This window comes from Miniopterus natalensis, chromosome 9, assembly GCF_054644295.1.
Source record: "Miniopterus natalensis isolate mMinNat1 chromosome 9, mMinNat1.hap1, whole genome shotgun sequence".
Lineage (NCBI taxonomy): Eukaryota > Metazoa > Chordata > Mammalia > Chiroptera > Miniopteridae > Miniopterus > Miniopterus natalensis.
The window spans coordinates 86,191,335-86,212,971 of NC_142089.1; positions in this window are offsets into that span (position 1 = coordinate 86,191,335).

Genomic DNA, 21,637 nt, shown 5'->3' on the forward strand with positions numbered 1-21,637 from the left:
TAGGGTTAGGGTTATGTTGAGGGCGAGGGGTAGAGATCCTGTTAGGGTTCCGATTGGACCTAGGGTTAGGGTTATGTTGAGGGCTAGGGTTAGATATCCGGTTATGGTTCTGATTGGACCTAGGGTTAGGTTTATGTGGAGGGAGAGCGTTAGAGACCCGGTTAGGGTTCCGATTGGACCTAGGGTTAGGGTTATGTTGAGGGCGAGGTGTAGAGATCCTGTTAGGGTTCCGATTGGAACTAGGGTTAGGGTTATGTTGAGGGCCAGGTATATATAGAACCGGTTAGGGTTCCGATTGGACCTAGGGTTAGGGTTATGTTGAGGGCTAGGTATACAGATCCGGTTAGGGTTCCGATTGGACCTAGGGTTAGGGTTATGTTGAAGGCTAGGTTTAGAAATCCGGTTAGGGTTCCGATTGGACCTAGGTTTAGGGTTATGTTGATGGCGAGGGGTAGACATCCGGTTAGGGTTCCGATTGGACCTAGGGTTAGGGTTATGTTGAGGGCTGTGGTAGAGATCCTGTTAGGGTTCCCATTGGACCTAGGGTTAGGGTTATGTTCAGGGCTAGGTACACAGATCCGGTTAGGGTTCCCATTGGACCTAGTGTTAGGGTTATGTTGATGGCTAGGGTTAGAGATCCGGTTAGGGTTCCGATTGGACCTAGGGTTAGTGCTCGGTTGAGGGCTAGGTTTAGAGATCCGGTTAGGGTTCCGATTGGACCTAGGGTTAGAGTTATGTTGAGGGCGAGGGGTAGAGATCCTGTTAGGGTTCCGATTGGACCTAGGGTTAGGGTTATGTTGAGGGCTAGGGTTAGAGATCTGTTTAGGGATCCGATTGGACCTAGGGTTAGGGTTATGTTGAGGGCGAGGGTTAGTGATCCGGTTAGGGTTCCGATTGGAGCTAGGGTTAGGGTTATTTTGAAGGCTAGGGTTAGAGTTCCGGTTAGGGTTCCGATTGGGGCTAGGGTTAGGGTTATGTTGAGGGCTGTGGTAGAGATCCTGTTAGGGTTCCCATTGGACCTAGGGTTAGGGTTATGTTGAGGGCTAGCGTTAGATATCCGGTTAGGGTTCCGATTGGACCTAGGGTTAGGGTTATGTTTAGGGCTAGGGTTAGAGATCTGTTTAGGGATCCGATTGGACCTAGGGTTAGGGTTATGTTGAGGGCTAGGATTAGAGATCCGGTTAGGGTTCCGATTGGACCTAGGGTTAGGGTTATGTTGAGGGCCAGGGTTAGAGATCTGGTTAGGGTTCCGATTGGACCTATGGTTAGGGTTATGTTGAGGGCGAGGGGTAGAGATCCTGTTAGGGTTCCGATTGGACCTAGGGTTAGGGTTATGTTGAGGGCTAGGGTTAGATATCCGGTTATGGTTCTGATTGGACCTAGGGTTAGGTTTATGTGGAGGGAGAGCGTTAGAGACCCGGTTAGGGTTCCGATTGGACCTACGGTTAGGGTTATGTTGAGGGCGAGTTGTAGAGATCCTGTTAGGGTTCCGATTGGAACTAGGGTTAGGGTTATGTTGAGGGCTAGGTATATATAGATCCGGTTAGGGTTCCGATTGGACCTAGGGTTAGGGTTATGTTGAGGGCTAGGTATACAGATCCGGTTAGGGTTCCGATTGGATCTAGGGTTAGGGTTATGTTGAAGGCTAGGTTTAGAAATCCGGTTAGGGTTCCGATTGGACCTAGTTTTAGGGTTATGTTGAGGGCGAGGGGTAGACATCCGGTTAGGGTTCCGATTGGACCTAAGGTTAGGGTTATGTTGAGGGCTGTGGTAGAGATCCTTTTAGGGTTCCCATTGGACCTAGGGTTAGGGTTATGTTGAGGGCTAGGTACACAGATCCGGTTAGGGTTCCCATTGGACCTAGGGTTAGGGTTATGTTGATGGCTAGGGTTAGAGATCCGGTTAGGGTTCCGATTGGACCTAGGGTTAGTGCTCTGTTAAGGGCTAGGTTTAGAGATCCGGTTAGGGTTCCGATTTGACCTAGGGTTAGAGTTATGTTGAGGGCGAGGTGTAGAGATCCTGTTAGGGTTCCGATTGTATCTAGGGTTAGGGTTCTGTTGAGTGCTAGGGTTAGAGATCCGGTTAGGGTTCCGATTGGAGCTAGGGTTAGGGTTATTTTGAAGGCTAGGGTTAGAGTTCCGGTTAGGGTTCCGATTGGGGCTAGGGTTAGGGTTATGTTGAGGGCTGTGGTAGAGATCCTGTTAGGGTTCCCATTGGACTTAGGGTTAGGGTTATGTTGAGGGCTAGGGTTAGATATCCGGTTAGGGTTCCGATTGGACCTAGGGTTAGAGATATGTTGAGGGCTAGGTTTAGAGATCTGTTTAGGAATCCGATTGGACCTAGGGTTAGGGTTATGTTGAGGGCTAGGATTAGAGATCCGGTTAGGGTTCCGATTGGACCTAGGGTTAGGGTTATGTTGAGGGCTAGGGTTAGAGATCCGGTTAGGGTTCCGATTAGACCTAGGGTTAGGGTTATGTTGAGGGCTAGGTATACCGATCTGGTTAGGGTTCCGATTGGACCTAGGGTTAGGGTTATATTGAGGGCTAGGGTTAGAGATCCAGTTAGGGTTCCGATTGGACCTAGGGCTAGGGTTATGTTGAGGGCTAGGGTTAGAGATTCGGTTAGGGTTCCGATTGGACCTAGCGTTAGGGTTATGTTGAGGGCTAGGGTTAGAGATCCGGTTAGGGTTCCGATTGGACCTAGGGTTTGGGTTATTTTGAGAGCTAGGGTTAGAGATCCGGTTAGGGTTCCGATTGGACCTAGGGTTAGTGTTATGTTGAGGGCTAGGTATATATAGATCCGGTTAGGGTTGCGATTGGACCTAGCGTTAGGGTTATGTTGAGGGCTAGGGTTAGATATCCGGTTAGGGTTCCGATTAGACCTAGGGTTAGGGTTATGTTGAGGGCTAGGGTTAGATATCCGTTTAAGGTTCCAATTGGGCCTAAGGTTAGTGATATGTTGAGGGCTACGATTAGAGATCCGGTTAGGGTTCCGATTGGACCTAGGGTTTGGGTTATTTTGAGAGCTAGGGTTAGAGATCCGGTTAGGGTTCCGATTGGACCTAGGGTTAGTGTTATGTTGAGGGCTAGGTATATATAGATCCGGTTAGGGTTGCGATTGGACCTAGCGTTAGGGTTATGTTGAGGGCTAGGGTTAGATATCCGGTTAGGGTTCCGATTAGACCTAGGGTTAGGGTTATGTTGAGGGCTAGGGTTAGATATCCGTTTAAGGTTCCATTTGGGCCTAAGGTTAGTGATATGTTGAGGGCTACGATTAGAGATCCGGTTAGGGTTCCGATTGGACCTAGGGTTTGGGTTATTTTGAGAGCTAGGGTTAGAGATCCGGTTAGGGTTCCGATTGGACCTAGGGTTAGGGTTATGTTGAGGGCTAGGTATATATAGATCCGGTTAGGGTTCCGATTGGACCTAGGGTTAGGGTTATGTTGAGGGCTAGCTATACAGATCCGGTTAGGGTTCCGATTGGACCTAGGGTTAGGGTTATGTTGAAGGCTAGGTTTAGAAATCAGGTTAGGGTTCCGATTGGACCTAGGGTTAGGGTTATGTTGAGGGCGAGGGTAGAGATCCGTTTAGGGTTCCGATTGGACCTAGGGTTAGGGTTATGTTGAGGGCTGTGGTAGAGATCCTGTTAGGGATCCCATTGGACCTAGGGTTAGGCTTATGTTGAGGGCTGGGATAGAGATCCTGTTAGGGTTCCGATTGGTCCTAAGGTTAGGGTTATGTTGAGGGTTACGGTTAGATATCCGGTTAGGGTTCCGATTGGACCTAGGGTTAGTGATATGTTGAGGGCTAGGGTTAGAGATCCGGTTAGGGTTCCGATTGGACCTAGGGTTTGGGTTATTTTGAGGGCTAGGGTTAGAGATCCGGTTAGGGTTCCCATTGGACCTAGAGTTAGGGTTATGTTGAGGGCTAGGTACACAGATCCGGTTAGGGTTCCGATTGGACCTAGGGTTAGGGTTATGTTGAGGGCTAGGGTTAGAGATCCGGTTAGGGTTCCGATTGGACCTAGGGTTTGGGTTATTTTGAGAGCTAGGGTTAGAGATCCGGTTCGGGTTCCGATAGGACCTAGGGTTAGGGTTATGTTGAGGGCTAGGTATATATAGATCCGGTTAGGGTTCCGATTGGACCTAGGGTTAGGGTTATGTTGAGGGCTAGGGTTAGATATACGGTTAGGGTTCCGATTAGACCTAGGGTTAGGGTTATGTTGAGAGCTAGGGTTAGATATCAGTTTAAGGTTCCGATTGGACCTAGGGTTAGTGATATGTTGAGGGCTACGGTTAGAGATCCGGTTAGGGTTCCGATTGGACCTAAGGTTTGGGTTATTTTGAGAGCTAGGGTTAGAGATCCGGTTAGGGTTCCGATTGGACCTAGGGTTAGGGTTATGTTGAGGGCTAGGTATATATAGGTCCGGTTAGGGTTCCGATTGGACCTAGGGTTAGGGTTATGTTGAGGGCTAGCTATACAGATCCGGTTAGGGTTCCGATTGGACCTAGGGTTAGGGTTATGTTGAAGGCTCGGTTTAGAAATCCGGTTAGGGTTCCGATTGGACCTAGGATTAGGGTTATGTTGAGGGCGAGGGGTAGAGATCCGTTTAGGGTTCCGATTGGACCTAGGGTTAGGGTTATGTTGAGGGCTAGGGTTAGATATTTGTTTAGGGTTCCGATTGGACCTAGGGTTAGGTTTATGTGGAGGGATAGGATTAGAGATCCGGTTAGTGTTCCGATTGGACCTAGGGTTAGGTTTATGTGGAGGGAGAGGGTTAGAGATCCGGTTAGGGTTCCGATTGGACCTAGGGTTAGGGTTATGTTGAGGGCTAGGTACACATATCCGGTTAGGGTTCCCATTGGACCTAGGGTTAGGGTTATGTTGAGGGCTAGGTACACAGATCCGGTTAGGGTTCCGATTGGACCTAGGGTTAGGGTTATGTTGAGGGCTAGGGTTAGAGATCCGGTTAGGGTTCCGATTGGACCTAGGGTTACAGTTATGTTGAGGGCGAGGGGTAGAGATCCTGTTAGGGTTCCGATTGGACCTAGGGTTAGGGTTATGTTGAGGGCTGGGGTTAGAGATCTGTTTAGGGATCCGATTGGACCTAGGGTTAGGGTTATGTTGAGGGCTAGGGTTAGAGATCTGGTTAGGGTTCCGATTGGACCTAGGGTTAGGGTTATGTTGAGGGCTAGGTATACAGATCTGGTTAGGGTTCCGATTGGACCTAGGGTTAGGGTTCTGTTGAGGGCTAGGGTTAGAGATCCAGTTAGGGTTCCGATTGGACCTTGGGTTAGGGTTATGTTGAGGGCTAGGGTTAGATATCCGGTTATGGTTCTGATTGGACCTAGGGTTAGGTTTATGTGGAGGGAGAGCTTTACAGACCCGGTTAGTGTTCCGATTGGACCTAGGGTTAGGGTTATGTTGAGGGCTAGGATTAGAGATCCGGTTAGGGTTCCGATTGGACCTAGGGTTAGGGTTATGTTGAGGGCTAGGGTTAGAGATCCGGTTAGGGTTCCGATTAGACCTAGGGTTAGGGTTATGTTGAGGGCTAGGTATACCGATCTGGTTAGGGTTCCGATTGGACCTAGGGTTAGGGTTATATTGAGGGCTAGGGTTAGAGATCCAGTTAGGGTTCCGATTGGACCTAGGGCTAGGGTTATGTTGAGGGCTAGGGTTAGAGATTCGGTTAGGGTTCCGATTGGACCTAGCGTTAGGGTTATGTTGAGGGCTAGGGTTAGAGATCCGGTTAGGGTTCCGATTGGACCTAGGGTTTGGGTTATTTTGAGAGCTAGGGTTAGAGATCCGGTTAGGGTTCCGATTGGACCTAGGGTTAGTGTTATGTTGAGGGCTAGGTATATATAGATCCGGTTAGGGTTGCGATTGGACCTAGCGTTAGGGTTATGTTGAGGGCTAGGGTTAGATATCCGGTTAGGGTTCCGATTAGACCTAGGGTTAGGGTTATGTTGAGGGCTAGGGTTAGATATCCGTTTAAGGTTCCAATTGGGCCTAAGGCTAGTGATATGTTGAGGGCTACGATTAGAGATCCGGTTAGGGTTCCGATTGGACCTAGGGTTTGGGTTATTTTGAGAGCTAGGGTTAGAGATCCGGTTAGGGTTCCGATTGGACCTAGGGTTAGTGTTATGTTGAGGGCTAGGTATATATAGATCCGGTTAGGGTTGCGATTGGACCTAGCGTTAGGGTTATGTTGAGGGCTAGGGTTAGATATCCGGTTAGGGTTCCGATTAGACCTAGGGTTAGGGTTATGTTGAGGGCTAGGGTTAGATATCCGTTTAAGGTTCCATTTGGGCCTAAGGTTAGTGATATGTTGAGGGCTACGATTAGAGATCCGGTTAGGGTTCCGATTGGACCTAGGGTTTGGGTTATTTTGAGAGCTAGGGTTAGAGATCCGGTTAGGGTTCCGATTGGACCTAGGGTTAGGGTTATGTTGAGGGCTAGGTATATATAGATCCGGTTAGGGTTCCGATTGGACCTAGGGTTAGGGTTATGTTGAGGGCTAGCTATACAGATCCGGTTAGGGTTCCGATTGGACCTAGGGTTAGGGTTATGTTGAAGGCTAGGTTTAGAAATCAGGTTAGGGTTCCGATTGGACCTAGGGTTAGGGTTATGTTGAGGGCGAGGGTAGAGATCCGTTTAGGGTTCCGATTGGACCTAGGGTTAGGGTTATGTTGAGGGCTGTGGTAGAGATCCTGTTAGGGATCCCATTGGACCTAGGGTTAGGCTTATGTTGAGGGCTGGGATAGAGATCCTGTTAGGGTTCCGATTGGTCCTAAGGTTAGGGTTATGTTGAGGGTTACGGTTAGATATCCGGTTAGGGTTCCGATTGGACCTAGGGTTAGTGATATGTTGAGGGCTAGGGTTAGAGATCCGGTTAGGGTTCCGATTGGACCTAGGGTTTGGGTTATTTTGAGGGCTAGGGTTAGAGATCCGGTTAGGGTTCCCATTGGACCTAGAGTTAGGGTTATGTTGAGGGCTAGGTACACAGATCCGGTTAGGGTTCCGATTGGACCTAGGGTTAGGGTTATGTTGAGGGCTAGGGTTAGAGATCCGGTTAGGGTTCCGATTGGACCTAGGGTTTGGGTTATTTTGAGAGCTAGGGTTAGAGATCCGGTTCGGGTTCCGATAGGACCTAGGGTTAGGGTTATGTTGAGGGCTAGGTATATATAGATCCGGTTAGGGTTCCGATTGGACCTAGGGTTAGGGTTATGTTGAGGGCTAGGGTTAGATATACGGTTAGGGTTCCGATTAGACCTAGGGTTAGGGTTATGTTGAGAGCTAGGGTTAGATATCAGTTTAAGGTTCCGATTGGACCTAGGGTTAGTGATATGTTGAGGGCTACGGTTAGAGATCCGGTTAGGGTTCCGATTGGACCTAAGGTTTGGGTTATTTTGAGAGCTAGGGTTAGAGATCCGGTTAGGGTTCCGATTGGACCTAGGGTTAGGGTTATGTTGAGGGCTAGGTATATATAGGTCCGGTTAGGGTTCCGATTGGACCTAGGGTTAGGGTTATGTTGAGGGCTAGCTATACAGATCCGGTTAGGGTTCCGATTGGACCTAGGGTTAGGGTTATGTTGAAGGCTCGGTTTAGAAATCCGGTTAGGGTTCCGATTGGACCTAGGATTAGGGTTATGTTGAGGGCGAGGGGTAGAGATCCGTTTAGGGTTCCGATTGGACCTAGGGTTAGGGTTATGTTGAGGGCTAGGGTTAGATATTTGTTTAGGGTTCCGATTGGACCTAGGGTTAGGTTTATGTGGAGGGATAGGATTAGAGATCCGGTTAGTGTTCCGATTGGACCTAGGGTTAGGTTTATGTGGAGGGAGAGGGTTAGAGATCCGGTTAGGGTTCCGATTGGACCTAGGGTTAGGGTTATGTTGAGGGCTAGGTACACATATCCGGTTAGGGTTCCCATTGGACCTAGGGTTAGGGTTATGTTGAGGGCTAGGTACACAGATCCGGTTAGGGTTCCGATTGGACCTAGGGTTAGGGTTATGTTGAGGGCTAGGGTTAGAGATCCGGTTAGGGTTCCGATTGGACCTAGGGTTACAGTTATGTTGAGGGCGAGGGGTAGAGATCCTGTTAGGGTTCCGATTGGACCTAGGGTTAGGGTTATGTTGAGGGCTGGGGTTAGAGATCTGTTTAGGGATCCGATTGGACCTAGGGTTAGGGTTATGTTGAGGGCTAGGGTTAGAGATCTGGTTAGGGTTCCGATTGGACCTAGGGTTAGGGTTATGTTGAGGGCTAGGTATACAGATCTGGTTAGGGTTCCGATTGGACCTAGGGTTAGGGTTCTGTTGAGGGCTAGGGTTAGAGATCCAGTTAGGGTTCCGATTGGACCTTGGGTTAGGGTTATGTTGAGGGCTAGGGTTAGAGATTCGGTTAGGGTTCCGATTGGACCTAGGGTTAGGGTTATGTTGAGGGCTAGGTATACAGATCCGGATAGGGTTCCGATTGGACCTAGGGTTAGGGTTATGTTGAGGGCGAGTGGTAGAGATCCGGTTAGGGTTCCGATTGGACCTAGGGTTTGGGTTTTTTTGAGAGCTAGGGTTAGAGATCCGGATAGGGTTCCGATTGGACCTAGGGTTAGGGTTATGTTGAGGGCTAGGTATATATAGATTCGGTTAGGGTTCCGATTGGACCTAGGGTTAGGGTTATGTTGAGGGCTAGGGTTAGATATCCGGTTAGGGTTCCGATTAGACCTAGGGTTAGGGTTATGTTGAGAGCTAGGGTTAGATATCCGATTAAGGTTCCGATTGGACCTAGGGTTAGTGATATGTTGAGGGCTACGGTTAGAGATCCGGTTAGGGTTCCGATTGGACCTAGGGTTTGGGTTATTTTGAGAACTAGGGTTATAGATCCGGTTAGGGTTCCGATTGGACCTAGGGTTAGGGTTATGTTGAGGGGTAGGTATATATAGATCCGGTTAGGGTTCCGATTGGACCTAGGGTTAGGGTTATGTTGAGGGCTAGCTATACAGATCGGGTTAGGGTTCCGATTGGACCTAGGGTTAGGGTTATGTTGAAGGCTAGGTTTAGAAATCCGGTTAGGGTTCCGATTGGACCTACGGTTAGGGTTATGTTGAGGGCGAGGGGTAGAGATCCTTTTAGGGTTCCGATTGGACCTAGGGTTAGGGTTATGTTGAGGGCGAGGGGTAGAGATCCTTTTAGGGTTCCGATTGGACCTAGGGTTAGGTTTATGTGGAGGGATAGGGTTACAGATCCGGTTAGGGTTCCGATTGGACCTAGGGTTAGGTTTATGTGGAGGGAGAGGGTTAGAGATCCGGTTAGGGTTCCGATTGGACCTAGGGTTAGGGTTATGTTGAGGGCGAGGGGTAGAGATCCTGTTAGGGTTTCGATTGGACCTAGGGTTAGGGTTATGTTGAGGGCTAGGGTTAGATATCCGGTTATGGTTCTGATTGGACCTAGGGTTAGGTTTATGTGGAGGGAGAGCTTTACAGACCCGGTTAGTGTTCCGATTGGACCTAGGGTTAGGGTTATGTTGAGGGCGAGGTGTAGAGATCCTGTTAGGGTTCCGATTGGACCTAGGGTTAGGGTTATGTTGAGGGCTAGGTATATATAGATCCGGTTAGGGTTCCGATTGGACCTAGGGTTAGGGTTATGTTGAGGGCTAGGTATACAGATCCGGTTAGGGTTCCGATTGGACCTAGGGTTAGGGTTATATTGAAGGCTAGGTTTAGAAATCCGGTTAGGGTTCCGATTGGACCTAGGGTTAGGGTTATGTTGAAGGCTAGGTTTAGAAATCCGGTTAGGGTTCCGATTGGACCTAGGGTTAGGGTTATATTGAGGGCGAGGGGTAGAGATCCGTTTAGGGTTCCGATTGGACCTAGGGTTAGGGTTATGTTGAGGGCTAGGGTTAGATATCCGTTTAGGGTTCCGATTGGACCTAGGGTTAGGTTTATGTGGAGGGAGAGGGTTAGAGATCCGGTTAGGGTTCCGATTGGACCTAGGGTTAGGGTTATGTTGAGGGCGAGGGGTAGAGATCCTGTTAGGGTTCCGATTGGACCTAGGGTTAGGGTTATGTTGAGGGCTAGGGTTAGATATCCGGTTATGGTTCTGATTGGACCTAGGGTTAGGTTTATGTGGAGGGAGAGCGTTAGAGACCCGGTTAGGGTTCCGATTGGACCTAGGGTTAGGGTTATGTTCAGGGCGAGGTGTAGAGATCCTGTTAGGGTTCCGATTGGAACTAGGGTTAGGGTTATGTTGAGGGCCAGGTATATATAGAACCGGTTAGGGTTCCGATTGGACCTAGGGTTAGGGTTATGTTGAGGGCTAGGTATACAGATCCGGTTAGGGTTCCGTTTGGACCTAGGGTTAGGGTTATGTTGAAGGCTAGGTTTAGAAATCCGGTTAGGGTTCCGATTGGACCTAGGTTTAGGGTTATGTTGATGGCGAGGGGTAGACATCCGGTTAGGGTTCCGATTGGACCTAGGGTTAGGGTTATGTTGAGGGCTGTGGTAGAGATCCTGTTAGGGTTCCCATTGGACCTAGGGTTAGGGTTATGTTCAGGGCTAGGTACACAGATCCGGTTAGGGTTCCCATTGGACCTAGTGTTAGGGTTATGTTGATGGCTAGGGTTAGAGATCCGGTTAGGGTTCCGATTGGACCTAGGGTTAGTGCTCGGTTGAGGGCTAGGTTTAGAGATCCGGTTAGGGTTCCGATTGGACCTAGGGTTAGAGTTATGTTGAGGGCGAGGGGTAGAGATCCTGTTAGGGTTCCGATTGGACCTAGGGTTAGGGTTATGTTGAGGGCTAGGGTTAGAGATCTGTTTAGGGATCCGATTGGACCTAGGGTTAGGGTTATGTTGAGGGCGAGGGTTAGTGATCCGGTTAGAGTTCCGATTGGAGCTAGGGTTAGGGTTATTTTGAAGGCTAGGGTTAGAGTTCCGGTTAGGGTTCCGATTGGGGCTAGGGTTAGGGTTATGTTGAGGGCTGTGGTAGAGATCCTGTTAGGGTTCCCATTGGACCTAGGGTTAGGGTTATGTTGAGGGCTAGCGTTAGATATCCGGTTAGGGTTCCGATTGGACCTAGGGTTAGAGATATGTTGAGGGCTAGGTTTAGAGATCTGTTTAGGGATCCGATTGGACCTAGGGTTAGGGTTATGTTGAGGGCTAGGGTTAGAGATCCAGTTAGGGTTCCAATTGGACCTAGGGTTATGGTTATGTTGAGGGCTAGGGTTAGAGATTCGGTTAGGGTTCCGATTGGACCTAGGGTTAGGGTTATGTTGAGGGCGAGGGGTAGAGATCCGGTTAGGGTTCCGATTGGACCTAGGGTTTGGGTTATTTTGAGAGCTAGGGTTAGAGATCCGGTTAGGGTTCCGATTGGACCTAGGGTTAGGGTTATGTTGAGGGCTAGGTATATATAGATCCGGTTAGGGTTCCGATTGGACCTAGGGTTAGGGTTATGTTGAGGGCTAGGGTTAGATATCCGTTTAAGGTTCCGATTGGGCCTAGGGTTAGTGATATGTTGAGGGCTACGGTTAGAGATCCGGTTAGGGTTCCGATTGGACCTAGGGTTTGGGTTATTTTGAGAGCTAGGGTTAGAGATCCGGTTCGAGTTCCGATTGGACCTAGGGTTAGGGTTATGTTGAGGTCTAGGTATACAGATCCGGTTAGGGTTCCGATTGGACCTAGGGTTAGGGTTATGTTGAGGGCTAGCTATACAGATCCGGTTAGGGTTCCGATTGGACCTAGGGTTAGGGTTATGTTGAGGGCGAGGGGTAGAGATCCTGTTAGGGTTCGGATTGGACCTAGGGTTAGGGTTATGTTGAGGGCTAGGTATATATAGATCCGGTTAGGGTTCCGATTGGACCTAGGGTTAGGGTTATGTTGAGGGCTAGGTATACAGATCCGGTTAGGGTTCCGATTGGACCTAGGGTTAGGGTTATGTTGAAGGCTAGGTTTAGAAATCCGGTTAGGGTTCCGATTGGACCTAGGGTTAGGGTTATGTTGAAGGCTAGGTTTAGAAATCCGGTTAGGGTTCCGATTGGACCTAGGGTTAGGGTTATGTTGAGGGTGAGGGGTAGAGATCCGTTTAGGGTTCCGATTGGACCTAGGGTAAGGGTTATGTTGAGGGCTACGGTTAGATATCCGTTTAGGGTTCCGATTGGACCTAGGGTTAGGTTTATGTGGAGGGATAGGGTTAGAGATCGGTTAGGGTTCCGATTGGACCTAGGGTTAGGGTTATGTTGAGGGCGAGGGGTAGGTATCCGGTTAGGGTTCCGATTGGACCTAGGGTTAGGGTTATGTTGAGGGCTAGGGTTAGATATCCGGTTAGGGTTCCGATTGGACCTAGGGTTAGTGATATGTTGAGGGCTAGGGTTAGAGATCCGGTTAGGGTTCCGATTGGACCTAGGGTTAGGGTTATGTTGAGGGCTAGTGGTAGATATCCGGTTATGGTTCTGATTGGACCTAGGGTTAGGTTTATGTGGAGGGAGAGCGTTAGAGACCCGGTTAGGGTTCCGATTGGACCTAGGGTTAGGGTTATGTTGAGGGCGAGGTGTAGAGATCCTGTTAGGGTTCCGATTGGACCTAGGGTTAGGGTTATGTTGAGGGCTTGGTATATATAGATCCGGTTAGGGTTCCGATTGGACCTAGGGTTAGGGTTATGTTGAGGGCTAGGTATACAGATCCGGTTAGGGTTCCGATTGGACCTAGGGTTAGGGTTATGTTGAAGGCTAGATTTAGAAATCCGGTTAGGGTTCCGATTGGACCTAGGGTTAGGGCTATGTTGAGGGCGAGGGTTAGAGATCCTGTTAGGGTTCCGATTGGACCTAGGGTTAGGGTTATGTTGAGGGCTAGGGTTAGATATCCGGTTATGGTTCTGATTGGACCTAGGGTTAGGTTTATGTGGAGGGAGAGCGTTAGAGACCCGGTTAGGGTTCCGATTGGACCTAGGGTTAGGGTTATGTTGAGGGCGAGGTGTAGAGATCCTGTTAGGGTTCCGATTGGAACTAGGGTTAGGGTTATGTTGAGGGCTAGGTATATATAGATCCGGTTAGGGTTCCGATTGGACCTAGGGTTAGGGTTATGTTGAGGGCTAGGTATACAGATCCGGTTAGGGTTCCGATTGGACCTAGGGTTAGGGTTATGTTGAAGGCTAGGTTTAGAAATCCGGTTAGGGTTCCGATTGGACCTAGGGTTAGGGTTATGTTGAGGGCTGTGGTAGAGATCCTGTTAGGGTTCCCATTGGACCTAGGGTTAGGGTTATGTTCAGGGCTAGGTACACAGATCCGGTTAGGGTTCCCATTGGACCTAGGGTTAGGGTTATGTTGATGGCTAGGGTTAGAGATCCGGTTAGGGTTCCGATTGGACCTAGGGTTAGTGCTCTGTTGAGGGCTAGGTTTAGAGATCCGGTTAGGGTTCCGATTGGACCTAGGGTTAGAGTTATGTTGAGGGCGAGGGGTAGAGATCCTGTTAGGGTTCCGATTGGACCTAGGGTTAGGGTTATGTTGAGGGCTAGGTTTAGATATCCTGTTATGGTTCTGATTGGACCTAGGGTTAGGTTTATGTGGAGGGAGAGCGTTAGAGCCCCGGTTAGGGTTCCGATTGGACCTAGGGTTAGGGTTATGTTGAGGGCGAGGTGTAGAGATCCTGTTAGGGTTCCGATTGGAACTAGCGTTAGGGTTATGTTGAGGGCTAGGTATATATAGATCCGGTTAGGGTTCCAATTGGACCTAGGGTTAGGGTTATGTTGAGGGCTAGGTATACAGATCCGGTTAGGGTTCCGATTGGACCTAGGGTTAGGGTTATGTTGAGGGCTGTGGTAGAGATCCTGTTAGGGTTCCCATTGGACCTAGGGTTAGGGTTATGTCGAGGACTAGGTACACAGATCCAGTTAGGGTTCCCATTGGACCTAGGGTTAGGGTTATGTTGATGGCTAGGGTTAGAGATCCGGTTAGGGTTCCGATTGGACCTAGGGTTAGTGCTCTGTTGAGGGCTAGGTTTAGAGATCCGGTTAGGGTTCCGATTGGACCTAGGGTTAGAGTTATGTTGAGGGCGAGGGGTAGAGATCCTGTTAGGGTTCCGATTGGACCTAGGGTTAGGGTTATGTTGAGGGCTAGGGTTAGAGATCTGTTTAGGGATCCGATTGGACCTAGGGTTAGGGTTATGTTGAGGGCTAGGGTTAGAGATCCGGTTAGGGTTCCGATTGGAGCTAGGGTTAGGGTTATTTTGAAGGCTAGGGTTAGAGTTCCGGTTAGGGTTCCGATTTGGGCTAGGGTTAGGGTTATGTTGAGGGCTGTGGTAGAGATCCTGTTAGGGTTCCCATTGGACCTAGGGTTAGGGATATGTTGAGGGCTAGGTTTAGAAATCTGTTTAGGGATCCGATTGGACCTAGGGTTAGGGTTACGTTGAGGGCTAGGATTAGAGATCCGGTTAGGGTTCTGATTGGACCTAGGGTTAGGGTTATGTTGAGGGCTAGGGTTAGAGATCCGGTTAGGGTTCGGATTAGACCTAGGGTTAGTGTTATGTTGAGGGCTAGGTATACCGATCTGGTTAGGGTTCCGATTGGACCTAGGGTTAGGGTTATGTTGAGGGCTAGGGTTAGAGATCCAGTTAGGGTTCCAATTGGACCTAGGGTTAGGGTTATGTTGAGGGCTAGTGTTAGAGATTCGGTTAGGGTTCCGATTGGACCTAGGGTTAGGGTTATGTTGAGGGCTAGGTATACAGATCCGGATAGGGTTCCGATTGGACCTAGGGTTAGGGTTATGTTGAGGGCGAGGGGTAGAGATCCGGTTAGGGTTCCGATTGGACCTAGGGTTTGGGTTATTTTGAGAGCTAGGGTTAGAGATCCGGTTAGGGTTCCGATTGGACCTAGGGTTAGGGTTATGTTGAGGGCTAGGTATATATAGATCCGGTTAGGGTTCCGATTGGACCTAGGGTTAGGGTTATGTTGAGGGCTGGGGTTAGATATCCGGTTAGGGTTCCGATTAGACCTAGGGTTAGGGTTATGTTGAGGGCTAGGGTTAGATATCCGTTTAAGGTTCCGATTGGGCCTAGGGTTAGTGATATGTTGAGGGCTACGGTTAGAGATCCGGTTAGGGTTCCGATTGGACCTAGGGTTTGGGTTATTTTGAGAGCTAGGGTTAGAGATCCGGTTAGGGTTCCGATTGGACCTAGGGTTAGGGTTATGTTGAGGGCTAGGTATATATAGATCCGGTTAGGGTTCCGATTGGACCTAGGGTTAGGGTTATGTTGAAGGCTAGCTATACAGATCCGGTTAGGGTTCCGATTGGACCTAGGGTTAGGGTTATGTTCAAGGCTAGGTTGAGAAATCCGGTTAGGGTTCCGATTTGACCTAGGGTTAGGGTTATGTTGAGGGCTAGGGTTAGATATCTGTTTTGGGTTCCGATTGGACCTAGGGTTAGGGTTATGTTGAGGGCTAGGGTTAGATATCCGTTTAGGGTTCCGATTGGACCTAGGGTTAGGTTTATGTGGAGGGATAGGGTTACAGATCCGGTTAGGGTTCCGATTGGACCTAGGGTTAGGTTTATGTGGAGGGAGAGGGTTAGAGATCCGGTTAGGGTTCCGATTGGACCTAGGGTTAGGGTTATGTTGAGAGCGAGGGGTAGAGATCCTGTTAGGGTTCCGATTGGACCTAGGGTTAGGGATATGTTGAAGGCTAGGGTTAGATATCCGGTTATGGTTCTGATTGGACCTAGGGTTAGGTTTATGTGGAGGGAGAGCGTTAGAGACCCGGTTAGGGTTCCGAATGGACCTAGGGTTAGGGTTATGTTGAGGGCGAGGGGTAGAGATCCGGTTAGGGTTCCGATTGGACCTAGGGTTAGGGTTATGTTGAGGGCTAGGTATATATAGATCCGGTTAGGGTTCCGATTGGACCTAGGGTTAGGGTTATGTTGAGGGCTGGGTATACAGTTCCGGATAGGGTTCCGATTGGACCTAGGGTTAGGGTTATGTTGAGGGCTAGGGTTAGATATCCGGTTAGGGTTCCGATTAGACCTAGGGTTAGGGTTATGTTGAGGGCTAGGGTTAGATATCCGTTTAAGGTTCCGATTGGACCTAGGGTTAGGGTTATGTTGAGGGCTACGGTTAGAGATCCGGTTAAAGTTCCGATTGGACCTAGGGTTTGGGTTATTTTGAGAGCTAAAGTTAGAGATCCGGTAAGGGTTCCGATTGGACCTAGGGTTAGGGTAATGTTGAAGGCTAGTTTTAGAAATCCGGTTAGGGTTCCGATTGGACCTAGGGTTAGGGTTATGTTGAGGGCGAGGGGTAGAGATCCGTTTAGGGTTCCGATTGGACCTAGGGTTAGGGTTATGTTGAGGGCTGTGGTAGAGATCCTGTTAGGGTTCCCATTGGACCTAGGGTTAGGCTTATGTTGAGGGCTGGGATAGAGATCCTGTTAGGGTTCCGATTGGACCTAGGGTTAAGGTTATGTTGAGGGCTACGGTTAGATATCCGGTTAGGGTTCCGATTGGACCTAGGGTTAGGGTTATGTTGAGGGCTAGGGTTAGATATCCGGTTAGGGTTCCGATTGGACCTAGGGTTAGTGATATGTTGAGGGCTAGGGTTAGAGATCCGGTTAGGGTTCCGATTGGACCTAGGGTTTGGGTTATTTTGAGGGCTAGGGTTAGAGATCCGGTTAGGGTTCCCATTGGACCTAGGGTTAGGGTTATGTTGAGAGCTAGGTACACAGATCCTGTTAGGGTTCCGATTGGACCTAGGGTTAGGGTTATGTTCAGGGCTAGGGTTAGAGATCCGGTTAGGGTTACGATTGGGCCTAGGTTTAGGGTTATGTTCAGGGATAGGGTTAGAGATCCGGTTAGTGTTCCGATTGGACCTAGGGTTAGGGTTATGTTGAGGGCAAGGTGTAGAAATTCTGTTAGGGTTCCGATTGGACCTAGGGTTAGGGTTATGTTGAGCGCTAGGGTTAGATATCCGGTTAGGGTTCCGATTGGACCTAGGGTTAGGGTTATGTTGAGGGCTATGGTTAGATATCTGTTTTGGGTTCCGATTGGACCTAGGGTTAGGGTTATGTTGAGTGCTAGGGTTAGATATCCGTTTAGGGTTCCGATTGGACCTAGGGTTAGGTTTATGTGGAGGGATAGGGTTACAGATCCGGTTAGGGTTCCGATTGGACCTAGGGTTAGGTTTATGTGGAGGGAGAGGGTTAGAGATCCGGTTAGGGTTCCGATTGGACCTAGGGTTAGGGTTATGTTGAGGGCGAGGGGTAGAGATCCTGTTAGGGTTCCGATTGGACCTAGGATTAGGGTTATGTTGAGGGTTGGGTTAGATATCCGGTTATGGTTCCGATTGGACCTAGGGTTAGGTTTATGTGGAGGGAGAGGTTTAGAGATCCGGTTAGGGTTCCGATTGGATCTAGGGTTAAGGTTATGTTGAGGGCGAGGGGTAGAGATCCTGTTAGGGTTCCGATTGGACCTAGGGATAGGGTTATGTTGAGGGCCAGGGTTAGATATCCGGTTATGGTTCTGATTGGACCTAGGGTTAGGTTTATGTGGAGGGAGAGCGTTAGAGACCCGGTTAGGGTTCCGATTGGACCTAGGGTTAGGGTTATGTTGAGGGCGAGGTGTAGAGATCCTGTTAGGGTTCCGATTGGACCTAGGGTTAGGGTTATGTTGAGGGCTAAGTATATATAGATCCGGTTAGGGTTCCGATGGGACCTAGGGTTAGGGTTATGCTGAGGGCTAGGTATACAGATCCGGTTAGGGTTCCGATTGGACCTAGGGTTAGGGTTATGTTGAGGACTAGGGTTAGAGATCCGGTTAGGGTTCCGATTGGACCTAGGGTTAGGGTTATGTTGAGGGCTAGGTATACAGATCTGGTTAGGGTTCCGATTGGACCTAGGTTTAGGGTTATGTTGAGGGCTAGGGTTAGAGATCCAGTTAGGGTTCCGATTGGACCTAGGTTTAGGGTTATGTTGAGGGCTAGGGTTAGAGATCCAGTTAGGGTTCCGATTGGACCTAGGGTTAGGGTTGTGTTGAGGGCTAGTGTTAGAGATTCGGTTAGGGTTCCGATTGGACCTAGGGTTAGGGTTATGTTGAGGGCTAGGGTTAGATATCCGGTTAGGGTTCCAATTGGACCTAGAGTTAGCGATATGTTGAGGGCTAGGTTTAGAGATCTGGTTAGGGATCCGATTGGACCTAGGGTTAGGGTTATGTTGAGGGCTAGGATTAGAGATCCGGTTAGGGTTCCTATTGTACCTAGGGTTGGGTTATGTTGAGGGCTAGGGTTAGAGATCCAGTTAGGGTTCCGATTGGACCTAGGGTTAGGGTAATGTTGAGGGCTAGGTATACAGATCTGGTTAGGGTTCCGATTGGACCTAGGGTTAGGGTTATGTTGAGGGCTAGGGTTAGAGATCCAGTTAGGGTTCCGATTGGACCTAGGGTTAGGGTAATGTTGAGGGTTAGGGTTAGAGATTCGGTTAGGGTTCCGATTGGACCTAGGTTTAGGGTTATGTTGAGGGCTAGGTATACAGATCCGGATAGGGTTCCGATTGGACCTAGGGTTAGGGTTATGTTGAGGGCGAGGGGTAGAGATCCGGTTAGGGTTCCGATTGGACCTAGGGTTTGGGTTATTTTGAGAGCTAGGGTTATAGATCCGGTTAGGGTTCCGATTGGACCTAGGGTTAGGGTTATGTTGAGGGCTAGGTATATATAGATCCGGTTAGGGTTCCGATTGGACCTAGGGTTAGGGTTATGTTGAGGTCTAGGGTTAGATATCCGGTTAGGGTTCCGATTAGACCTAGGGTTAGGGTTATGTTGAGGGCTAGGGTTAGATATCCGTTTAAGGTTCCGATTGGACCTAGGGTTAGTGATATGTTGAGGGCTACGGTTAGAGATCCGGTTAGGGTTCCGATTGGACCTACGGTTTGGGTTATTTTGAGAGCTAGGGTTAGAGATCCGGTTAGGGTTCCGATTGGACCTAGGGTTAGGGTTATTTTGAGGGCTAGGTATATATAGATCCGGTTAGGGTTCCGATTGGACCTAGGGTTAGGGTTATGTTGAGGGCTAGCTATACAGATCCGGTTAGGGTTCCGATTGGACCTAGGGTTAGGGTTATGTTGAAGGCTAGGTTTAGAAATCCGGTTAGGGTTCCGATTGGACCTAGGGTTAGGGTTATGTTGAGGGCGAGGGGTAGAGATGCGTTTAGGGTTCCGATTGGACCTAGGGTTAGGGATATGTTGAGGGCTGTGGTAGAGATCCTGTTAGGGTTCCCATTGGACCTAGGGTTAGGCTTATGTTGAGGGCTGGGATAGAGATCCTGTTAGGGTTCCGATTGGACCTAGGGTTAGGGTTATGTTGAGGGCTAGGGTTAGATATCCGGTTAGGGTTCCGATTAGACCTAGGGTTAGGGTTATGTTGAGGGCTAGGGTTAGATATCCGGTTAGGGTTCCGATTAGACCTAGGGTTAGGGTTATGTTGAGGGCTAGGGTTAGATATCCATTTAGGGTTCCGATTGGACCTAGGGTTAGGTTTATGTGGAGGGATAGGGTTACAGATCCGGTTAGGGTTCTGATTGGACCTAGGGTTAGGTTTATGTGGAGGGAGAGGGTTAGAGATCCTGTTAGGGTTCCGATTGGACCTAGGGTTAGGGTTATGTTGAGGGCTAGGGTTAGATATCAGGTTAGGGTTCCGATTGGACCTAGGGTTACGGTTATGTTGAGGCGAGGGGTAGAGATCCTGTTAGGGTTCCGATTGGACCTAGGGTTAGGGTTATGTTGAGGGCTAGAGTTAGATATCCGGTTATGGTTCCGATTGGACCTAGGGTTAGGTTTATGTGGAGGGAGAGGGTTAGAGATCCGGTTAGGGTTCCGATTAGACCTAGGGTTAGGGTTATGTTGAGGGCTGCGATAGAGATCCTGTTAGGGTTCCGATTGGACCTAGCGTTAGGGTTATGTTGAGGGCTAGGGTTAGATATCCGGTTAGGGTTCCGATTGGACCTAGGGTTAGTGATATGTTGAGGGCTAGGGTTAGAGATCCGGTTAGGGTTCCGATTGGACCTAGAGTTTGGGTTATTTTGAGGGCTAGGGTTAGAGATCCGGTTAGGGTTCCCATTGGACCTAGGGTTAGGGTTATGTTGAGGGCTAGGTACACAGATCCGGTTAGGGTTCCGATTGGACCTAGGGTTAGGGTTATGTTGAGGGCTAGTGGTAGAGATCCGGTTAGGGTTACGATTGGGCCTAGGTTTAGGGTTATGTTCAGGGCTAGGGTTAGAGATCCGGTTAGGGTTCCGATTGGACCTAGCGTTAGGGTTATATTGAGGGCGAGGGGTAGAGACCCTGTTAGGGTTCCGATTGGACCTAGGGTTAGGGTTATGTTGAGGGCTGGGATAGAGATCCTGTTAGGGTTCCGATTGGACCTAGGGTTAGGGTTATGTTGAGGGCTGGGATAGAGATCCTGTTAGGGTTCCGATTGGACCTAGGGTTAGGGTTATGTTGAGGGCTAGGGTTAGATATCCGGTTAGGGTTCCGATTGGACCTAGGGTTAGGGTTATGTTGAGGGCTAGGGTTAGATATCAGGTTAGGGTTCCGATTGGGCCTAGGGTTAGTGATATGTTGAGGGCTAGGGTTAGAGATCCGGTTAGGGTTCCGATTGGACCTAGGGTTTGGGTTATTTTGAGGGCTAGGGTTAGAGATCCGGTTAGGGTTCCCATTGGACCTAGGGTTAGGGTTATGTTGAGGGCTAGGTACACAGATCCGGTTAGGGTTCCGATTGGACCTAGGGTTAGGGTTATGTTGAGGGCTAGGGTTAGAGATCCGGTTAGGGTTACGATTGGGCCTAGGTTTAGGGTTATGTTCAGGGCTAGGGTTAGAGATCCGGTTAGGGTTCCGATTGGACCTAGCGTTAGGGTTATATTGAGGGCGAGGGGTAGAGACACTGTTAGGGTTCCGATTGGACCTAGGGTTAGGGTTATGTTGAGGGCGAGGTGTAGAAATCCTGTTAGGGTTCCGATTGGACCTAGGGTTAGGGTTATGTTGAGGGCTAGGGTTAGATATCCGGTTAGGGTTCCGATTGGACCTAGGGTTAGGGTTATGTTGAGGGCTAGGGTTTGATATCTGTTTTGGGTTCCGATTGGACCTAGGGTTAGTGTTATGTTGAGGGCTAGGGTTAGAGATCCAGTTAGGGTTCCGATTGGACCTAGGGTTAGGGTTGTGTTGAGGGCTAGTGTTAGAGATTCGGTTAGGGTTCCGATTGGACCTAGGGTTAGGGTTATGTTGAGGGCTAGGGTTAGATATCCGGTTAGGGTTCCAATTGGACCTAGAGTTAGCGATATGTTGAGGGCTAGGTTTAGAGATCTGGTTAGGGATCCGATTGGACCTAGGGTTAGGGTTATGTTGAGGGCTAGGATTAGAGATCCGGTTAGGGTTCCGATTGTACCTAGGGTTGGGTTATGTTGAGAGCTAGGTTTAGAGATCCGGTTAGGGTTTCGATTGTACCTAGGGTTGGGTTATGTTGAGGGCTAGGGTTAGAGATCCAGTTAGGGTTCCGATTGGACCTAGGGTTAGGGTAATGTTGAGGGCTAGGTATACAGATCTGGTTAGGGTTCCGATTGGACCTAGGGTTAGGGTTATGTTGAGGGCTAGGGTTAGAGATCCAGTTAGGGTTCCGATTGGACCTAGGGTTAGGG